We start from the raw sequence: 18,461 nt of genomic DNA, 5'->3' as shown, positions 1-18,461 counted from the left end.
CTATCTTCATATCTTCTTAAAAGATATGGTTAAATTCAACACTGAAATTTAAAAACATGCTTTCATATTATTTTTCTTTTAACCGATGTATCTGACATTGGTGAAGAACTAAGTGGGCATGGTGGTTTATTATTTTTTTGAGAGAGTCTTGCTGTGTTGCCTGGGCTGGAATGCAGTGGTGCGATCTTGGCTCACTGCAGCCTCACCTCCTGGTTCATGCAATTCTCCTGCCTCAGCCTCCTGAGTAGCTGGGATTGTAAGTGCCTGCCACCATGGCTGGTTCATTTTTGTATTAGTAAAGATGGGGTTTCAACATGTTGGTCAGGCTGGTCTTGAACTCCTGACCTCAGGTGATTCGCTCACCTTGGCCTCTCAAAGTGCTGGGATTACAGGCATGAGCCACCACACTCGGCCTGGGATATTCTTGATTGTAATTGTAATAGATCCCTTTAATAAAAACAGAACAAAACAGAACAACAAAAAACAGCTGTCTGAAAAGTCCCAAAATAGCTTACTTGGACAGGGATTTGGACACCAGTGGAATGGCCCAGCACAAACCGTAGTTACATGAGCCATTCGGCCTGTTAGATCCTTAGGGTGTTTGAAGTCGTGGGGATATTTGCATTTCTGCCTCTGAATATTGTGTTAGTATGAATTCGGCTAGTGTTTGAGGGCCAGGCTCAGATCTGGGAGAACAAGAGCCCCTGCTTTCATGGCTTTTCTCGTGTGTGTGTGTGTGTCTCTTAGGAAAATAGAAAGCATAAGAGAGTTTTTTCAATGAGCTGGGAAGATGGAAAAACAAGCTTAAGATATTTACTTGTTTAGAAGAAGGGAAGTGCAAGGAATACTCAGCTTTGCTGCTGCTGAAGGAGGCCCCTGGCAGAGGCTGTTTCAGAGGTGGGATCTCTCTGAGAAAGGTGGTAAGAGGCAAATTGGATGCCCCATCTGGTTTGTCAGATGGGGAAAGTTAGTATCCCCAAAACAGCCTCAGCATTCTGGAAAAGGCTTCGGAAAACCAGCTAGGGTGTGGGACCTTGTTGGCCGCTGGGTAGAAGGAAAACATTGCCGGTCCTGAGGACTGTACTGTTCTTCCACTGCTATAAAGAGCTACTTGAGGCTGGGTAATAAGGAAAATAAGGTTTAATCGGCATACAGTTCTGTGGGCTGGACAGGCTTCTACATCTGGGGAAACTGACAATCAGGGTGGAAGGTGAAGGGGAGGCAGGTATGTCTTCACATGGCTGGAAGGGGAGAGAGAAGGGGAAGGTGCCATGCACCTCCAAACAACCAGATCTCAGGAGAACTATCATGAGGACAGCACGTGGAGGATTGTGCTAAACCAGTAGAAACCACCCCCATGAATCAATCACCTCCCGCCAGGGCCCACTTCCAACACAGGGTTAGAGTTCAGCATGAGATTTGGGTGGGGACACACAGCCACACCATGTCAGGCTTCCCATTCTTCTGCACGTGCTTCACAATTGGTTCTGTCACTGGTTTCGGTTTTTGTTGATACATAATATATGTACATATTTTCAGAGTGCATGTGATATCTTGATTCATCCCTATATTGATCAAATCTGGGTACTTGGGATGTCTTTCACTTGAAATATTTTCTTTTCCTTGTGCTGGTAATGTTCAAGTTATTCTCTCCTAGCTGTTTTGAAATACACAGTAGATGACCCACTGCCATCCCCCTGCTGATTTATCAATAGTAGGTCTTGTGCTCCCATTAGGCTGTGTGTTTGTGCCCGTTACCAGCCTCTGCCCATCCTGCTTATAAGTGGGCTCTGCTGGGCCCTGTTGGCCACCTACCTTTGGCCTCCATGAGATCTGCTCTCAGCTCCTGCTTATGAGAACATGTGCCGTTTCTTTGCTTGGCTCATTTGCTTAACGTAATGTCCTCCAGCTCCATCCATGCTGTCGCGGATGACAGGGCTCTCCGCTGTGTGGTGGAGTATTGCTCCTGTGTATGTTCGGGCCACGTTCCCTTCATCCCCTGTTGATGGGCACTCAGATGATTTCGGACCTTGGCTGCTGTGGATGGTGCTGCATTGAAGTCGGGAGCAGTCACTGGCTTTATACTCGGGGGACGTGAGCCACTTTGATGTTCTCAAGCATCCTATCCCCAAAATCCTCCGTGGAATGCCGCATTCCTTTGTGCCCATGGCTTCCACTAGGATGAACCGCTGGGAAGGGGCTTTGAGTGAACGCTTGGGTTTCTGTCTTTAACTGGTACCTGGCTGCACTGACCAAGCGGGGGTCCCAGTGACCCTGGACACTGCCTCACATAAGGTCCAAAGATTCAGTTAGGTTCTTTTTTTAACTTTAAAAAAAAGCCTTTGAGCTGGTTAAGCTATAGCATTATCAGTTAGTGTTTTTCATATTGGAAAGGTGTATATTTTCTAAGAAGGAAAAAAATCCTGTTAAATACTCTAACCACAGATTAAATCATGTCAAGGAAAGAGGTACTATTTTGGGGGAAAATCACCCCATCATGTCAAAGATCAAGGAGATTACTTACATAGTTTGAGTTAATTATGAAATCTTAAGTGGTTTTGAGAAGACGAACTGTGGATGCTGCAAGACATGAGACTGAGGCTGATATAATGTTAGCCCTGATAGAATGTGGCTATTATTTAAAGCTTGCTCCAGTATTGCTTGATAGATTGTAAGTTAATGTAAAGATCTGTTTGATGCTTTTATTTTACAAAATATTGAGAAAAAGTTTGACAGCCAAGGAACAGCCTTCAACCAATTTCTTCCTAATTTCTATCACCAGAAAACTGTCCTGTTAATTCCAGAATTTACTTTTGGAAAGTTCCTGTAAGGAGAGCAGAGGTATTGGTGGTTGAATGGTGATTTGAATTTAGGTGAAGATCATTAAATATTTCAGTCATGTTTGTCTTGGTGGTTTTAGCAATTTTATATTAAATTTAGAACTGCGAGTCAAACCAAATGTGTTCTTTTGCTTTTGTGATACTCCTTTGTTTGTATGACTATATGGTAAAGAATGATATATAGGATATGTTTTTCTGTGTATACATTATGATTTTTAGGGGAACAAATTATTCTTCTAATAGACATTCTGCTGTATGTTGGGTCCTTTGTATATTGAATCAGTATAATGAGGACCACTTGAAAGTATGTTTCTATACAAGATCTTTTATATGCTGACTTGTGTTATGCAAAATCCTTCATCCTGTAAGAAGACTAAGCAATGGATTGGAGGAGAGGTTTAATCCCCCATTAGGTCTATTCCAAATACCCAGAATTGAATGCAAGTAACAATTATGTTTTTGAAGTGGGTGTGTGTGTGTGTGTGTGTGTGTGGGGTGGGGGGTGGACTCCTTTTGAGGTCATGGGAGGGAGGTAAAGCAAAGATCAGATTTGCTGATGAACATTTGTGCATATTCTAGTGGAGAAGTCATATGACTTGAGTGCACCTGCGTACTCTGATTTTTGGTTTCGTTAGTGTCCATAGCCACAAGCCTCAGCCACCTCTGGGAACCACACTGAGGGGTGTGGTGAGGGTTATTACAGAGTCGTGTGTCTTAGTGAATGGCACAAATGGCCTTGTGGGCCTACTTTGGGTTTGCTTGAACCTGTAGATTGTTAAACTAATTTTAGTTTAACATTTTGAGGATTATAAATTGTGATTCTTGTCTAAGAAGATGTTTCTATTGTCTCTGAAGACAGGAGCCACAATACAGATGGTCCCTGGCTCACAATGGTTACATTTGTGACTTTTTTTCCCCCCCCAAACCTTGTGATGGTGTGAACTAGTCACACTCAGTGAATTGTTCGGCCCGAGATGGGCTGCCTCTGGATGAACCCGTTGTAAGTCGAAACTATTATGTCAAATGCACTTTCTATTTAGGATATTTTCAGCTTACACTGGGTTTATTGGAAAGTTTCATACCATGGTAAGTCAGGGAGCATATGTGCTCATAAAATTAGAGACGATCTCCTTGATACCATGAGATATAATGTTACTGACGTTATAGAGATACAATGAAAACAATCAAGTGGGACTTGGAAGCCTTGGAGGGACTCACAATGGCGGCTCCTGGAATGCAAACGTGAGGGCCACTGGCTTGTGGATGTGAGGTGTGTGCCTTCTGCTTAGCCCAGTGGGTTATCGGCTGCTCTGGAGGGCAGAGAGGTCCAGCGTTCCTGTGTTTAGGTGTTTGAGCTTCCTTAAGAGGCTAGGTTAATTCTCACTGGTGTATTCAGGGCTTTAGGCCTTCGGAACAAGCAGGAGGAAGCACGACTTTGGAGAGCTTTGGAAATCCCAACGGACTTCAGGGCCATCCCCTTGGCAGGAGAGAGCCCCACTGGAGGCGAGCAGGGTACAGTGCGGGCCTGAGCTGGGCCCAGGCGTGTATGGACGTTGTGAGGGCCACAGGACACAGATCGGTCTTGATTCACAACTGGTGTCTGGCCACGCAGCATTTCTGGCAGGTACATGAGTGCAGGGATTTGGGTTTGGTGTGTGTGTCCTGGTTGCCTAGTTGCTTGGAAGACCCCTATTCAGACCCCAGCCTGAGTCACAGGCCTCCCACTTCACAGGCCACAAGGAAGCCGTGGCGTCAGTCACTGACGCCCACCAGATGTCAGATGTGCGTGTGTATCTTCCCCGGTCTCGGGATGGGTCTTGTTTTGAGGTTATAGTAAACGTTCTTTAAGAGCGGTTTTGGATTTTTTATGTTTGCAAGGAGGCAGCAGGGAGAGCTTGAGCAGTGAGATCCCCTTCCCAACCAATGAGAATTCAGATCACAGCAGGTAATTAGGGCAGCGGGGCGGGTGGCAGAACCCTGAACTGTGGCTGTTTCTGGTGTCTTGCCCCCGCGGACAGAGCGTGCTGGGGCCTCCCTAGTCCTCTGTGGGGTGGGTGGAGCGCATGAGCTGGGTGCTGCTGGGCCGTGGCTGGCTCCCCAGCCCGGGGTTTGTGCAGGACTCCTTCTGAAGACAATTTGGAACCCAGAAAGCAGCACTGAGGAGAACAGGTTTGTGCGTTTCTGGATCCTTGGTGCTTCCCAGTCTCGCTGCGCAGGCTCTGAGGGGTCTCGCCAGGGAGACTTGCACAGTCGGCCCCGGGGTGGAGTGGGGCTGCAGCGGGTCTTGTAGGAGTTGGAAGGTGGGGGTGAGTGTCTCTCACAGGACCTTTCAAATGGGCCCAGCAGGATGCATCTGTGGAAAGGGTGCCACCTAACGCAGGGCTGCAGCCAGCAGGGCCTGAAAGGCTACATCGGGCTGTGTTTCTGCTCTCTTGAGAGAGTCTCGGCACGGTTTTCCTTGGTTTTTGTCTGTTTGGAGGACGCTTCCCCCTTCCTTGGGCTTATGTAGCCTTCTGAGCTTCCTTGTTGAGTATGACAAAGGCCTGAGAAGGCATTTTATGGCATTATGTTATCCTGGTGGCTGGATAAATGACCTGCAAATGCGGGTGACTCAGTAGCTCTGAGGGTGTTCAATATCCAAGACAGAGGTGGGAAGGAAATGTTCAGGCAGACGTCAGGGGATCTGTTCTCTGCTTCACACTGGGGCCCTGGTTCACTGACAGTCTTCACACTCCATCCAAAATGGGGATAATGAAGTCTCACAGATTCGGCTTCAGCTGAGAGCTGCCTCCAGCACAGTCTTGTGTGAGTAACAGTTTATATGTTTGGTGTGAAGGGCAGGCGTCATTTGATCTTATTTGTGGTGGTGCTTATTGGTGGCTTTTCCATAAGGAATTTAGACTTTATTAGCTTTGGCAAGGGAATCCTGAGTGATAAATTGGAAGAATGTTTCAGGAAATTCTGGAACCTGCAGTGAATCTGGAATCTGTATGAAATTGAGATTTGGATTCTCATGATTTCCTAATGCAACCCCAAAACCCAGTAGTTGAGACAGTCGTAGAGCTTCAGTTGTGCTGCCCCAGTTCCCCATTTTAAAAGGAACACGTTGCTTTCATCTAGAATGTTCTGAGCTCTGAGTGCTGCTGGCGGAGTGACCAGCCCTCTGCATCAGAGGGGAAGCCAGGGCTGCGCTCACGACGTCGCAGCAGCTGGGAGGTGACCCTGGGCCTCAGGCACGTGTGCTGGTGACCATTTTCTGTAAACTCCAAGGGTGCTGCAGTGGTTTCCTTGGTGCTTTACAGTCTTCTGAAGCTTTTGATGTGTCTGCACTTTATAGATTTTTCTGAAGTAGACAGCCTTTTCCCACACCCTTGGGCTGAGTTTTGTCAGAGGCTGGTGTGTAGGAAGCACCACACCCACATTCTGACAGGGAAGACTCTGGTGCCCAACTGAGGTCAGAGTGGAAATTTGTTTTTCCTTCCCTCCAGTCTGGTCCAGCTGCTCCCTGCTTGGCCAGAAGAAAATCATACTTATCCAGGTCATAGGCAAACCCCCTAAGTCAAACATTTGTCTTTTTTCTTTAATATACCAGTTTAGTTTATATGGAATGATAGAGAAATGTCTTTTTAGGGGAAAATTAATTTCTTTAATTACAGAGAACTTTTTGGATTAAAAACTGCAATCAAGAGGCTATTTTGTAATAAGATCTAGTTAAATACTACAGTTGAAAGCTCCTTATATTTGATCTTAAACTTGGGCCCGGTGTGTGTGTCAGCACGCTCGTGCTCATGAGGCCAGGCTCAGCTGCGAACTACAGGCACGGTACTTTCTGGTTGCTTTTTTGAAAGTCTTACTGCTTGGCCTCTCTGACTCAAATGTCGAGTTACATTGATTCTGTTCAGAATGATCATCCTTCTGTCCAGGGTCCAGTCGTCTTCCTCTTCTTTGTCTCCTACAGTACTGTGTATTTAATAGTCACATATTTTATAGGTTACAGGTGACTGATCTGTTCATTAGGAAAACAATGCCAATTTTTACATCATTATAATGGACTTGTTAAATGATTATGTTAGTATAATGGAACTTACATGGCAAAAGAGGCTTTGCAGATGTGACCGTAACGGACAGTGAGATGGGGGAGGACCCTGGGTTGTCCAGGTGGGGTCTGGTGTCCTCACATGTGCCTTGATAAGAGGGAGTACGAAGGTCTGCCTCAGGAGGGCTGAGGGCGGGGGTGGGGCAGGGGCTGGAGGGGCATGGGGCCAAGGGTGGGGCAGGGGCCAGAGGCATGCAAGGATGAGGCTGGGACAGTGGTCGGAGGGGGGTGTGGGGCTGTGTGAGCCAAGCTGCATGGTGGCCTCTCTGAATTGGGAGACTCCAGGCAGGAACACAACCTACTGACCCCTTGGCTTCAGCCCTGGGACTCCTGACTTCCAGGGCTGAGAGGAGGTTTGTATTTGTGGTAATTTGTTGCAGCAGCAATAGGAAGTTAATGCATTGTATCTGCTCTTCACCTCCAAACCTTTGAAAAGTAACCGTGTTGTATCAGACGCCTCCTCCACGCTCCTGCTCCTCCTCTTCCACGCTCCTGCTCCTCCTCTTCCACGCTCCTGCTCCTGCTCCTCCGCGCTCCTGCTCCTCCGCGCTCCTGCTCCTCCGCGCTCCTGCTCCTCCGCCCTCCTGCTCCTCCGCCCTCCTGCTCCTCCGCCCTCCTGCTCCTCCGCCCTCCTGCTCCTCCGCCCTCCTGCTCCTCCGCCCTCCTGCTCCTCCGCCCTCCTGCTCCTCCGCCCTCCTGCTCCTCCGCCCTCCTGCTCCTCCGCCCTCCTGCTCCTCCGCCCTCCTGCTCCTCCGCCCTCCTGCTCCTCCGCCCTCCTGCTCCTCCGCCCTCCTGCTCCTCCGCCCTCCTGCTCCTCCGCCCTCCTGCTCCTCCGCCCTCCTGCTCCTCCGCCCTCCTGCTCCTCCGCCCTCCTGCTCCTCCGCCCTCCTGCTCCTCCGCCCTCCTGCTCCTCCGCCCTCCTGCTCCTCCGCCCTCCTGCTCCTCCGCCCTCCTGCTCCTCCGCCCTCCTGCTCCTCCGCCCTCCTGCTCCTCCGCCCTCCTGCTCCTCCGCCCTCCTGCTCCTCCGCCCTCCTGCTCCTCCGCCCTCCTGCTCCTCCGCCCTCCTGCTCCTCCGCCCTCCTGCTCCTCCGCCCTCCTGCTCCTCCGCCCTCCTGCTCCTCCGCCCTCCTGCTCCTCCGCCCTCCTGCTCCTCCGCCCTCCTGCTCCTCCGCCCTCCTGCTCCTCCGCCCTCCTGCTCCTCCGCCCTCCTGCTCCTCCGCCCTCCTGCTCCTCCGCCCTCCTGCTCCTCCGCCCTCCTGCTCCTCCGCCCTCCTGCTCCTCCGCCCTCCTGCTCCTCCGCCCTCCTGCTCCTCCGCCCTCCTGCTCCTCCGCCCTCCTGCTCCTCCGCCCTCCTGCTCCTCCGCCCTCCTGCTCCTCCGCCCTCCTGCTCCTCCGCCCTCCTGCTCCTCCGCCCTCCTGCTCCTCCGCCCTCCTGCTCCTCCGCCCTCCTGCTCCTCCGCCCTCCTGCTCCTCCGCCCTCCTGCTCCTCCGCCCTCCTGCTCCTCCGCCCTCCTGCTCCTCCGCCCTCCTGCTCCTCCGCCCTCCTGCTCCTCCGCCCTCCTGCTCCTCCGCGCTCCTGCTCCTCCGCGCTCCTGCTCCTCCGCGCTCCTGCTCCTCCGCGCTCCTGCTCCTCCGCGCTCCTGCTCCTCCGCGCTCCTGCTCCTCCGCGCTCCTGCTCCTCCGCGCTCCTGCTCCTCCGCGCTCCTGCTCCTCCGCGCTCCTGCTCCTCCGCGCTCCTGCTCCTCCGCGCTCCTGCTCCTCCGCGCTCCTGCTCCTCCGCGCTCCTGCTCCTCCGCGCTCCTGCTCCTCCGCGCTCCTGCTCCTCCGCGCTCCTGCTCCTCCGCGCTCCTGCTCCTCCGCGCTCCTGCTCCTCCGCGCTCCTGCTCCTCCGCGCTCCTGCTCCTCCGCGCTCCTGCTCCTCCGCGCTCCTGCTCCTGCTCCTCCGCGCTCCTGCTCCTGCTCCTCCGCGCTCCTGCTCCTGCTCCTCCGCGCTCCTGCTCCTGCTCCTCCGCGCTCCTGCTCCTGCTCCTCCGCGCTCCTGCTCCTGCTCCTCCGCGCTCCTGCTCCTGCTCCTCCGCGCTCCTGCTCCTGCTCCTCCGCGCTCCTGCTCCTGCTCCTCCGCGCTCCTGCTCCTGCTCCTCCGCGCTCCTGCTCCTGCTCCTCCGCGCTCCTGCTCCTGCTCCTCCGCGCTCCTGCTCCTGCTCCTCCGCGCTCCTGCTCCTGCTCCTCCGCGCTCCTGCTCCTGCTCCTCCGCGCTCCTGCTCCTGCTCCTCCGCGCTCCTGCTCCTGCTCCTCCGCGCTCCTGCTCCTGCTCCTCCGCGCTCCTGCTCCTGCTCCTCCGCGCTCCTGCTCCTGCTCCTCCGCGCTCCTGCTCCTGCTCCTCCGCGCTCCTGCTCCTGCTCCTCCGCGCTCGCGCTCCTGCTCCTCCGCGCTCGCGCTCCTGCTCCTCCGCGCTCCTGCTCCTCCGCGCTCCTGCTCCTCCGCGCTCCTGCTCCTCCGCGCTCCTGCTCCTCCGCGCTCCTGCTCCTCCGCGCTCCTGCTCCTCCGCGCTCCTGCTCCTCCGCGCTCCTGCTCCTCCGCGCTCCTGCTCCTCCGCGCTCCTGCTCCTCCGCGCTCCTGCTCCTCCGCGCTCCTGCTCCTCCGCGCTCCTGCTCCTCCGCGCTCCTGCTCCTCCGCGCTCCTGCTCCTCCGCGCTCCTGCTCCTCCGCGCTCCTGCTCCTCCGCGCTCCTGCTCCTCCGCGCTCCTGCTCCTCCGCGCTCCTGCTCCTCCGCGCTCCTGCTCCTCCGCGCTCCTGCTCCTCCGCGCTCCTGCTCCTCCGCGCTCCTGCTCCTCCGCGCTCCTGCTCCTCCGCGCTCCTGCTCCTCCGCGCTCCTGCTCCTCCGCGCTCCTGCTCCTCCGCGCTCCTGCTCCTCCGCGCTCCTGCTCCTCCGCGCTCCTGCTCCTCCGCGCTCCTGCTCCTCCGCGCTCCTGCTCCTCCGCGCTCCTGCTCCTCCGCGCTCCTGCTCCTCCGCGCTCCTGCTCCTCCGCGCTCCTGCTCCTGCTCCTCTATGCTCCTGTTCTTCCATGCTCCTGCTCCTCCATGTTCCTGCTCCTCCTCCTCCATGCTCCTGCTCCTCCTCCTCCCTTTCCCTGCACAGCCCTTCCTTTTCCCACTTCCTCCCTATTTCCTGGACAGCTTTCTTTCTCTTTTTCTCCTTCCCCATCCTTGGGCAACCTCCTTGAAACTCTGGTTGAAAGTCACGGGTCTGTGGGGCCACCTATTTGACAGACGAGCACGCTGAGGCCCAGGCCAAGTGACTGACTCAGACCCGTGGAGGCTGACCCAGGGCGGATGCCGTCTCCTGCCTCCCATACCACTGGGTTGTCCCTAATGGAAGAGAATCAATGATGCTGCTTCACTGATCTCCAGGGAAAGCAGGTCGATAACAGGTTATAAACATGGGAATGCTTTGGAAAATCTGTCGTCCACTTGTCAGCTCCATTTCTCCTGCCTGGAAGATGTAGAGAGAACCTGCCTTCAGCCCACCCTCATCCCATAAAGGACAGAGGACAAGGGCAGAGACCCAAGTCCTGTCAGTGCCCTCAGGAAACCCCCCGTTTCCTCCTCATGGTGGAAGTGGAAACCATCCCGCTGGATGATCTTCCCGGGGAGACCCTCCACCCTGAAAGCGAGGAATCTGGTTTGAGCACACACACATTCTTGGTGCCATCACTTTCTGCAGCTGAACACTGCGTACGTGGCCCATTAATCTTGCTAGTCTGGTGTTACTGGGTCCTGGGAGTTTCTGTGGGTTGATGGCAACTGTTTACCCTTCTGTTTAGAGAGGAAAATAGAACTTCACTGTGTCAAAATCAGATGATAACCATTGCCATGTGATTCCTTGGGTTGGTTGGGGTGAGGGATGCTCAAGCTTTTTCAGAGGGCAAAGTTCTTGTTTGAGACAGTCTCACTTTGTCACCCAGGCTGGAGTGCAGTGGTGCAATCTTGGCTCACTGCAACCTCCGCCTCCTGGGTTCAAGCAGTTCTCCCTGCCTCAGCCTCCCGTGTAGCTGGGATTATAGGTGTGTGCCACCACCTTTGGCTAATTACAAAAACTTTTAATACAGGCAGGGTTTTGCCGTATTGACCAGGCTGGTCTCGAACTCCTTACCTCAAGAGATCGGCCCACCTTGGCCTCCTAAAATGCTGGGATTACAGGCTTGAGCCACTGTGCCTGGCCCAATCCTGACATCTTTTAAAGCTGCCTTCATGTACCAAAAGCCAGTCTGTTTGAAAATCAGGCTTGAAGAGCCTAAGAGGAGAAGGATATACTTCAGCTAGGTAAATAACTATGCATATGTTAAAAATGTGGGCCAAAATCTACCCCAAATGTTAACTCTTCTGCCTTGCTTTTTATATCCATGTATGGTTATCCTTTCAGTATTAAGATTTTAAAGATTCTTTTGATAATTGTGGACAAATTACTATTAAAACTCAGCTGCATTTGTAACACTTTAAAGAAGTAACTGGATGACTGTTTTTCTCGGAGGCATTTTGAATAGTTACATAATTAATGTTTATCTCTTTGCCAGAAATCTTTTTTTTTCCCAGAACAGAAACCTGAAAAGAAACATTCCTTTGCATTAAGTGCTATTTCACTGTGTGACAATCAAGTTTTGAATGTGAGAACAAGATCATCTTGTATTTTTGGGATAATTCTTGCTTAATAGTGATAATGCTAAGTGTTAAAATTATGGAACAATTTGTTTCTTTGAAAATTACTATTTGCCTGCTCATCAGGTGGGAGCTGATGAGAACGTGGTTGTAAAAATTAAATTGTATTTAGCTTGTATAAAAAGTTTTTTTAAAAAAAGCTTTTTTGTTTTGTGCTACTACTGAAGTTGCTTAGCTGTGGAAATGAGGTTATTGCAGGCACCTAGAATTTGATCCCCTTCACTTCCACGATGGGAAGAAATTCTCCAACAAGCACAGGAATCTGACTTTCTGATATTGAGACTCCTAGGCATCAAGCCCCATGGAAGGGGTGATGATTACGTGAGCGTTGGCGTTGATTTGGGCATCCTCCACGCCGGACGCAGGGAGCAGGGAAGGGCAGAAAGAGCAGGCCCCTCAGGAGCCATGAGAAAATAAAGTGTTGGCAGGGGTGGTGAGGGTTGGGGCCAGGAAGAGGTGGCGAAGGGGAGCATGTGCCTCAAGGCAGCCCTGGAACCCGCAGTCCCTGCACTGAGGTCTGGTCTGCAGGGGACGTGGACGGCCACACGGCGAGGCCCACAGACAGCCTGGACTCAGCTGCCTCAGGACTCTGGTGGACGTTGCAAACGGCCCCACAGGGTTGCAGTGCACATTCCTCGGACAGAAAGAAGATGCTTGGAACTGTTCCCGGCACGAAGCCAGCGCCCTGTGAACAGTGGCTACTGCTGTCGTGACTGAGTGCCGTCCAACTGGGGACATTTGCTCTGCTCAGTTCACTTAACTGGGCCAGGAATGGGGTTGCCCTGCCTCCAACAAGCTTGACGCATTGAACGAGGGTTCAGTCAATAATGTACTCCGTAAATTCGCTCTCCCGGCTAGAGTGAGCAAAGCCCAGGGAGTGGGTGGTTCTTCACTGTTAGCCAGGTGTTTGTGGCAGGGCCAGCTGTGCGGCTGCCAGAGCAAATGTGACCAGGAAGCTTCTGTCCCCCCGAAGTGGCCAGCATTCCTGTTACATGTGCCATAGGCAGAAGGGTGGGCACTGCTGGGGAACTTGCTCATGTTCCTGTTTTCTGATTGGAAATTCAAGGTTTCTGAGCATCTTACGTCAAATTTGTACATTGCTGAGACTGTACACATTTCAACGCTTGTTTTTCTCTGCTTTTCAGATCTATACAACCTGGCATTTGGCCGTGGCTTCCAGGACAGGCTGGATGCAGAGTGAAGTCCTCTCCTCACTGTCAATGTTTGCAGATGTCTTCTTGTATAAACTTCGTATTTCTTGAGACTTTCAATTAGGTTTTACTTAACTAGACTTAAAATTGCCATGCACATAACTCTACCAGTTACAATCGTGAGCTAACATGGGTTTTTAGTTTTACTTTGATGAATGTTTAACATTTGCATGCTGGATGTGGGGGTGGAGGTCATTTATCTGCTTTTCATTTCCTTCTTGGTTGGTTATACTTAGTGACTTTCAGGTAAGGTGTGGAAGGCGTGGTACAGGGTGAATTGCAGGCCGCACTGTGGCACCGTGGAGGACAGGCGCGGGCTGCAGTGGTGTGCACAGTGGATGAGAGACAAGAGGAGACTTCTATCCTCGAGGGGGAAACACAACAACCTAAAAAACTGATCATGTAGCTTACACGAGGTCCAACAAATTCAGTTTGCAAAGTTGAACTTCCAAGTTAATTTAGTAATTTTTCCCCTAAGTCAATTTAGTAGCTTATGTTTAAATATATTTCTCTTGTCTGAAACAAGTCATAAATTCTAAAATGAGTGACTAAACATGTAATAATTTAGGCATACAGCACCTGAAGGGAAAACTGCCAGTATGCTAAAATATTGGATACAGATGCTTTTAAAAAATATAATGTAGCATTCTTACAATGCATGAGTTTTTAGCATGTAACTTGGTGAGTGGTTTTGAACTATATTTGTGGGAATGTGTATCTTGAATACTTGAGGCCACCACTGCAGATGTGTGCGTGAGATGTATAAATACTGAATGTTCTCCCTTCCCTTAAATGAAAAAATTAGCTCCCTTTTATTTTTATTTTTATTTTTTTTGAAGTGGACTCTTGCTCTTGTTGCCCAGGCTGGAGTGCAGTGGCACAGTCTTGGCCCACTGCAACTTCTGCTTCCGAGGTTGAAGTGATTCTCCTGTCTCAGCCTCCTGAGTAGCTGGGACTACAGGCACCTGCCACCACGCCCAGCTAATTTTTGTATTTTTATTAGAGATGGAGTTTTGCCATATTGGCCAGGCTGGTCTCAAACTCCTGACTTCAGGTGATCTGCCCACCCCGACCTCCCAAAGTGCTGGGATTACAGACATGAGCCACTGTGCTTGGCCAGCTCCCTTCTGTAATGATTTATATAGTTTTTGCTTTGTTTTTTTGAGACGGGGTCTCACTGTGTCACCCAAGCTGGAGTGCAGTGACGCAAATCTTGGCTGACTGCAGCCTTCACCTCCTGGGCTCAGGTGATCCTCCCATCTCAGCCTCCTGAGTAGCTGGGAATAGACACATGTCACCACGCCCAGCTAATTTTTTTTTTTTTTTTTTGTATTTTTAGTAGAGGCAGGGTTTTGCCATGTTTTCCAGGCTGGTCTCGAGCTCCTGGGCTCAAGCGATCTGCCTGCCTCGGCCTGCCAAACTGCTGGAATTACAGGTGTGAGCACCACATCTGGCCCATTTTTTTTTTCCCCTTCCAGGATTAGAAGTCGACTTTCAGAAAATCCTTCAACCTTGCAAACTTAATTTTCCATAATAATATGCCTCTAGGATAAAAACAAGACCGAAACAGAGACGTATGTGTGGACTGCAGTTAAAAATTTTCAACACAACATAGCTTAGGAGAGTTGACATTTACAAAGAGCAGGAGGCCCATTCAGTGCCTTCTAGGCATTGGGAATGGCGGTCTGTGGGCGACCCTAACGTGTGCGGCTTCCTGAGACGTGATCGTGATGCTCAGGCTTTTCCCGAGGGCCCACCGGGAGTACCAGAGGCTCTTCTTCTGCAATCGGCCAGCCAGGCAGCAGCTGCTAGAGAAGGAACAAACAGTAAAAGACGGATGTACACGGTGTTATTGTGGCAGAGAAGTTAAAACCAGGCTCACTCTGTTTTTACAGTTTTAAAAAACTAATAATGAACTCCTTGAATATGTATTGCATTTCAGGATTTTAAAGCAGTTGTGGGTGTGTCTGTCTCTAGCTCCCGTTCGGGTGCTCCCTGTGAAGAGAGCTCAGAGACGCCACCTTTCCTTGTTGAGGTGACAGGGCCTGAAGAGGTGTGAACCCCGTGGTGGGGGGGGAGGGGTGACTGAGCTGGGGGGGGAGGCTGGGTCAGCGGTGGGGATTCACCCCCCACTCCACGTTTCTGTAGGGAATCCACAGTTCTAAGTCTTTATGATATGGGTAAAATGAACCTGGAAGAGGTGTTATTTTTCAAGAAGTGTCATGCTCTTTCCTCATACTTCTCCGTGTTTAAGCAGCATTGAAGAATAAGGCACTACTAGCATGTTGGCTTGGAAACAGTCTTGTTGGTTATTTTACCTTGAACCTGATATTAAGTTTGCCTGGTAACAGAAGTTTTCCTTTAACAACATGGAACTCTGTTGAACCTGTTGCCCCATTGGCTGAGCAGTCTGAAGTCAGTGCTGTGGCAGCTAAAGAGGCCTTGGAGGAAGGCCTTGGAGGAAGCCGCTGGATGGGCAGGAGGCACCCCCCTTGATTGAGGGGGAGAGGCGCAGTTTGCAGGGACCCCACGTGGCACTGGCGGCTCTCTTCTGCCCCCTGCTGGCTGCCAAGCGGCCTCGCCGCAGTGTGCTCAGCGTGAATGTTCATGGGGCAGGCCAAGGCTTTTGTTCCAGAAACACTTCAGAAACAGCCGGCCCTGTGTGTTGAGCATGGCAAGAAAGACAAGTGTGTCTTAAACCTCTTGAACAAAGCAAGTTGATGTTTCAAATGCATCTCGAAGGCTGACTTTGCTATGGTCAATATTCAGGAGAAAATGGGGTTTGATGAAATAGAAAGGAGTGGCAAGTGAGTTGCTTGTGCCCCGTATGTCTAAGCCATGTCCTGGCCGTTCCACACCACGGCCTCTGAGCAGCCAGCGTGCAGATACTGGGTCAATTTAGATGGGACTCCTAGAGCTGTCAGCCGCCCCGGAGAAGCACGAGGAGTTCTGTGTGCCCATGGTCATGGTTCCCGCTACTGTGTCCAGCAATGTGCCGGGTTCCGATTTCAGTATCGGGGCAGACACAGCCCTGAACACTATCACTGAGGTAAGTCCCTGTGCGCCCCGCCAGGCGGGCGCCCGCTGACGCTAACCCGAGGGCCCCGGCCCTTTTTATCTACCAGTGCGCTAGAAACAGCCTTTTACAAATACCCTGAATGAGAGCTTCTCGGTCTTTTTTCCCCCCTAGAAAAGTAGGTTTTTAGACTCTGAATATTTTTGATCTCACTTCTAAAAAAGTTTGACCGCCTCATCTGTGTGGCCACCGGTGGGGACGTAGTATGGCCAAGACCCCGTGAGTACCTGCAGTGCTGAGGGTGGCTGGGCCGCAGTCTCCTGTGATTGCACCAGCACTAAAAGCCCCCCCCCCCTTTTTTTTTAAATGCTCAGCCTAAACTTTCTTTGAACCTCCAATACCCATTATGATGAACCCTTGCCTTGATGCTGAGGGTAGAAATGGAACAGAATATTTTATAATTGTAGTCATCGTCCTGAACACACCATTGCATTTGTTATCTCTTTCATCTTGGCTATTGACCTCATTTTCCCCTTTGTAAACTGGGGGTGTTAAATTGCATCTAAGGCAATATTGGGACTAGTTTAGTTTTTTGCCAAGAGACAATAATAAATCATAGAAGTATATTCTTCTGTTTTTTTGTTTTGTTTTCTTTGTGAAACAAAATAAATCATAGAAGTATATTCTTCTGTTTTTTTGTTTTGTTTTCTTTGTGAAACAAGGTCTTACTCTGTCACCCAGGCTTGAGTGCAGTGGCGTGATCTCGGCTCACTGCAGCCTCGACCTCCTGGGCTCAGGTGATCCTCCCACCTCGGCCTCCCAAGTACCTGGGACCACAGGCACGTGCCACCATTCCCGGCTAAAAGAAATACACGCCTATCCCCATGTTTGTGTGTCACACTTGGTGATTCACGTGGGAATCTGAACCGTACCTAATGCAGGAAGCATTTCATTTTAAAACTCGATGTCTAAAATTTTTCAGAAATTCTCAAGTTTTAATTTTTCTTGTGCGACTTGGTCTCACGAATATTTTTCAAAGTTTTTTTTTTTGTAAATCCTTGGCATGAAACTTATTTCTAGCACTGGTAAATAAAAGATTTTAACATACAGCTCATATGGTAAGTAACGCTTACCACTCGTTTCTTGCTTTTCTGAGCATCTTAAACTTTCTTCACTTTCTTTGCGAAGGAAACCTGCCCAGGTCTTCCCATGTTCACTGGCTTTGGGGGCAACTTTCAGCTTATTTTTGGCAGTCACTAATCTCTGACCTAGACGTTGCTTCTGTAATCCTGGTGACGGGTGTCATGGTTTTGCTGCTGTGGGTCCAGCCCGGCTCTGGGCTGACCTTCACGCTGGGAACGTGAACATGAGTGTCTGTTTCACAGAGGGGATTCCAGCATGGCTTTCACTGCTCTTTCACCAGCTTTAGCTGGATTTTTGGGTCTGTGAAAGTTGGGTGTGCAATGGGAGGGATTGAAGCTTCTTTTTTAATCGTTACCTAATTGGAACTTGCCCAGAGGGAATAGGTGGAGAATTTGAGAGTAGTCACTGCGGTTAGCTGAGCATCTGAAGATGTGGGACAAAGCTGGTGTTGATCTCCCTGTGACTTTTTTTATTTTCAAGTTTCCACACAATGCATAGATCCTTGTGGTATGTGATGTACACTTTCAGGCATGAAGAAAATCTTTAATTCCAGGGTCCTCCACTATAAATAACTTTTTTTTTTTCAGATTGTAAATATGTAACAAATGTGTAGGGTCAAAATTTGAAAACCAAAACACGTGAGGCAAACACCCCACAAATGGTCAGTTCCACCCGCTTTGACTTCCCTTGGAGGGACTGTGATTTATTATGCGATTGTTTTAAATTCAGTTTTTCATTTGAGTTTCTCAAAGCTAGCTTAAACAATTTGTGTTTTTTTTTTTTTTTTTTTTTTTTTTTTTTTTTTGTTTGTTTTTAGACAGGGCCTCACTGTTTCCCAGGCTGGAGTGCAGTGGTGCAATCACAATTCGCTGCAGCCTCGACCTCCCAGGCTTAGGTGATCCTCCCACCTCAGCCTCCTGAGTAGCTGGAACTCTACATGCATGCCACTGTGCATGGCTAATTTTTTGTATTTGTACAGAGATGAGGTCCTCCCTATGTTGCCCTGGCTGGTCTCAAACTTCTGGGCTCAAGCAGTCCCCCTGTCTTGGCCTCTCAAAGCACGGGGGTTAGAGGGATGAGCCACCGCCCTGGGCCTTAAGTTAACTGATTACAATAGAGAAAGAACTGGAGCATGTAGTTAGTGGAGCCTCCCGTTGGCCAGGCACAGCCACCTTAGTGTGTATGTGTGTCCTCATTGCCCTTCTGATCCTGAGTTCCGAGGAATGAGGCGGTCTTGGGAGTGCTGTGGTTCTAGTCTCGTGATGGGTGAGTGATGCCGGCTGAGGTGATCGAGGTCACCCTGGCGAATGCTGCAGCTGCTCGGGAGCTGGGGCAGGGACGAGAAAGCCGCCGAGGATCCCTCTGTGGACCCCTGAAGGGAGAGGGACCGAGATGTGAACATGGCAGCTGTTTTCTCCAGAGCCCTGTTTCCTGACGGCC

The 18,461-nt window shown here is 50.7% G+C and overlaps 1 long non-coding RNA gene across 1 annotated transcript in view; it reads left to right on the top strand.

Annotated features, from left to right (window-relative positions):
• The first annotated feature begins 5,414 nt into the window (after nt 1-5,414).
• LOC139356896 (uncharacterized) overlaps nt 5,415-18,461 on the top strand; it is a 35,480-nt gene continuing 22,433 nt past the window's right edge. Inside the window, exon 1 of the long non-coding RNA XR_011609407.1 lies at nt 5,415-5,645. This is a non-coding gene — a long non-coding RNA (uncharacterized lncRNA). The remainder of the gene's footprint in view (nt 5,646-18,461) is intronic.

The sequence above is a fragment of the Macaca nemestrina genome, chromosome 10 (assembly GCF_043159975.1).
Source record: "Macaca nemestrina isolate mMacNem1 chromosome 10, mMacNem.hap1, whole genome shotgun sequence".
NCBI lineage: Eukaryota > Metazoa > Chordata > Mammalia > Primates > Cercopithecidae > Macaca > Macaca nemestrina.
This window is presented reverse-complemented; position numbering and strand designations above follow the sequence as displayed.